The following is a 3,954-nucleotide window of genomic DNA, read 5'->3' on the forward strand; positions in this document are numbered from 1 at the left end:
TTCAAAATTTCACAAATCCAGTTTTACAGGATTTACAAAATTCATTGAATCCTATTCAAACTAAATCCTACTTACAACGAAACATTCCCTAAAGAAAGAGTTTAATTAGGAGTTGTTTCATACAAGATTTATGTAGGATTTAAACTAAATCCTGCCAAACGACAAAAAATGCATCTATAAATCCTACAGGTTCTTAAATCTCGTTTTTGCTCCGTTTTGCCTTAAATTCGGGATTCACCAAAAGAAGAAAAAAACATGATTTACAAGATTTAAAGAGGTTGAAGCTTGTGGGATAAATTTGTTAAAACCAACTAATCCAGATTTACTAAATGAACGATAATCACTCGAAAATTAATTTTGGATCGAATTTCTTTTGAACCTACCTCCGATCGAATCATAATCGGATCGTTTAACATCATATTAATGTTAGGCATGCCGAAGATCATTAAGTTCATTAAGACGTCTCTTTCTAATATTGTGTGAAACTACAGCTACTCCAACCCTTTCACGAGCACATTTCTTTCTTCTTTTGTTTCCATCTATGAAGCCAATCATATAACTAAGCTTTTTTTGTCCCATCAGTCCCTTACGTGTTTGATCACACACCTAGAAATATTTTCTTAAGAAAAAAATTTTCATATGATGTAAACTGTTTTCTCTTTTGTGAAGTATAGTTTTTTATTTTTAAAATAAAAATTTACATCGAAATCTAATTTGTTAGTTCTAAAATCATAATTCACTTCGAAATCTATTTTCGATTGACAAAATTCCCATTTTGGTAATGCAAATGAGATTTCGAAGTGAATTCCATTTTGGACTAACAATTTGATTTCAAAGTGAATTTCCATTTTGGAAATGGAAATTAAACTTTGTATTGGAGTATGCAATGAAAACTCTTTTATCATATGAAATATTTCTTTATAAGAACATATTTCCAAGTGCTCTGTCAATCTCGTATGGGATTTGCATAGGCAAGAATACTTATATTAATGATTGGTTTTTCACTTACAAAATAAAATGCACAGAAATAAATTTGTACAGGGTTTGTTGTAGCTATAGTGACAGACAACATTAGATCCGAAAATTCAAAAAATTTAAGACAGATTATCGATCTTCGACAGCCCTAACAACCTTAGTAAGTTGTTAATGTTTTTATTTCGAGATTAGTTGGGGTTAGCTAAAAAAATTCGATCCAAAATTTTTGGCTCAAACTTAAGTTGTTTATTTCAATCTGCTCTTTAACCGAGCCAACTTAAAATCATTTAATTATCGAGCGATTGTCATTGTTTGAGCAATATAAAACATTCACTCATTTTACAATGTGTTGATTATTGTCAGATTTGATCATCTTCTGTTACAACTCCATTATTGGGTCTAGTACAAGTTGAATCGTTTAATATTTTAGTAATTTTAGTTTTGTCGAAGATCATTAACCGATTGAAAATCGATTCGCAATCCATTAAGACACCTTCCTCTAATATTGTATGTCACTGTAGCTATACTAGCCCTCACACAAATATATTTGTGTCATATTTTATCTCCAAGTGAAATGTCAATCATAAACCTAAGCATCATCATCCCCTCAACTCTTAACTAGATTACTTTCACATCTTTAAAGAATTTATGGGAAGGAAGTATTTTGTATGATGTAAGAGTGTGGTTCACTTCATCCTCTAATGAGAAATCTAACTTCCATTCCCAGAATGGAATTCCACTTCAAACATTATTTTATGTGATGTCATGAACATAATGTTTAAAGTGAATTATTGCACCTATTCTAATGACATGGAGGCGATGGGACCTTATCCATTTGTTTATCATGAGGGGAATATGAATGTATAAGTCTAGACATTTTTTTTACTAAGCTATTGGATTGTTTTTTAGGGACCCCAAACTTTTTGATTTCAACTCAATTAGATCAATTTGAGTTGGATTGAATATTATTGATTTTGAATGAAAATTTTGAGTTAATCATAGCACCTTAATAAAATTCTAAATTCCAATTGAACCTTAAATAATATAAATGTGTGTATTTATTGTTGCTATAGATTTATACAACTATTTAAATAAATATAAGTAAATCAAAATATAAATATATGTACATCTAATGCACATATCAATACATATTATTATGCATGTTCACACACATGCACAAACAAATATATTTGTGTATAGGCATGCATCTTTATCTTAAATATAAACCTATTTAAAATATTTAACTACAATTTTAATTCACAATTTTCTCTCTCATCTCTCTCTCTCTCTCTCTCTCTCTCTCTCTCTCTCTCTCGGTATAGAAAGCTGATTTCATATATATCAATGAATAATGACAGGATTCCTCGCTCTCACGTTCCACGTTGCTTAAATAGCTTTGCATGATTACTTTAATGGATTAGTTTAAATCACTGTTTAAGACTAATTATCTTATGCTAATTATTAAGTTGGAGTTTAGTGGATTTTGCCGTCCGCCCTAATAAAAATAGCAGTCCATTATAAGGGGAATTTACATACATACCACACAATTCTTAAGTATTTACATATCTAATAACTAAATATTTATATTTACCAATATACCACTTAAATCCTTAACATCACGTAAACATATAACACAATTATTATTTTCTTAAAAGTAAAATATAAATTTCATGCATATATTTATGACACGGTGCTATAAGTATAAATTTCAAACTTTAGGTGTTATAAAAATAGATATGTAAGGATTATGTGGTATGTATGTAAATTACTTTAAAAATAATTAAAAAATACATTTCACCTGTGATGAAATCCTACGAATTGGTCTGTCAAATGTTAACATACATGGACACTCTTTTATGACTTTGACTGGAAATATTCAGAATAAAACTATATGATAATATTGTGATATAAAATATATTCATTTTTGTAATGGAATGATGTCTGATATTGTCTTCTGCATCTGTTTTAAATAGGCACGTTCTCTAATTTGTAATTGATATTTTAAAATTCGTGTTCATCATATTTTAGAGGATATTGAATTAATAATCATTTATGTATAAAAACTGAATTTTATTAGCGTTGAATCTTTAAATGTCTGAAAGAAGAGGATGAATGCATTCTCTAGGCCAGAATTATACGATATGGTTTTTGATCCCCTTCGGACAGAGCAGCTGAGATGATCTAACGGGAAGAGGGATGAGAAGTGTTCTGTGAGAGTCACACTGTAAAGTCCACCGGAAAACCGAGAGAGAGAGAGAGAGAGAGAGAGAGAGAGAGAGAGAGAGAGCGCTCTTCAGCCCCTCCCTTTTTATACAAGTACAACAAATACTAAAATATTATTCATGTCGCACAAAATTTGTCCACGATAACTTGATGAAAAGACCATAACATGGGTGTTACATGTCAACAATGTCAATGGTTGGTGCTTGAGTTCACTGGGGATGAAACATACAGGTCAGATTATCCAACAAAATTTGGCATACCATTTTCTAATGAAGCACTAGTTAATTTTAAAACTGCAGACAAATTAATAAATATATACCGGTAATTTTTAGTTATTTACATATTTAGACAATTTAATAAATAAATTTAAAATTCTAATGTTTTTGCATGCTAAAATATTCATAAAGACAGGGAAATGTAATTAATATGTCCTAAGGTCTGTTTGGCGCCTCTTTTTTCGTGCGGTGCGGCCCAAAATCGAGAATATTTCATGTTTGTCTCCGAACTTTGTGGCCGGACGAAGCGAAAGCAGGCCTCGGGATCGACCCCTCAGCCTCAGTGCCCCCCCTCCTCCACGCGCGCCCCGCGGCCCCTGCACCTTCTTCTTCCCCGACCAACAACGAATCCAGTAAGCGAGGTAGGTAATCACAAACCCTTCTTTTTCGCTTGTTTTGAACCTCCCTTTGTTATTACGTGTGTTTCAACTTGTCGAAGCTGAACAACACCTCCCTGCACAAAAAGACGTGTGGTTCGCCC

This window comes from Phalaenopsis equestris, unplaced genomic scaffold (genome assembly GCF_001263595.1).
Source record: "Phalaenopsis equestris unplaced genomic scaffold, ASM126359v1 Scaffold000140, whole genome shotgun sequence".
NCBI classification, from domain to species: domain Eukaryota; kingdom Viridiplantae; phylum Streptophyta; class Magnoliopsida; order Asparagales; family Orchidaceae; genus Phalaenopsis; species Phalaenopsis equestris.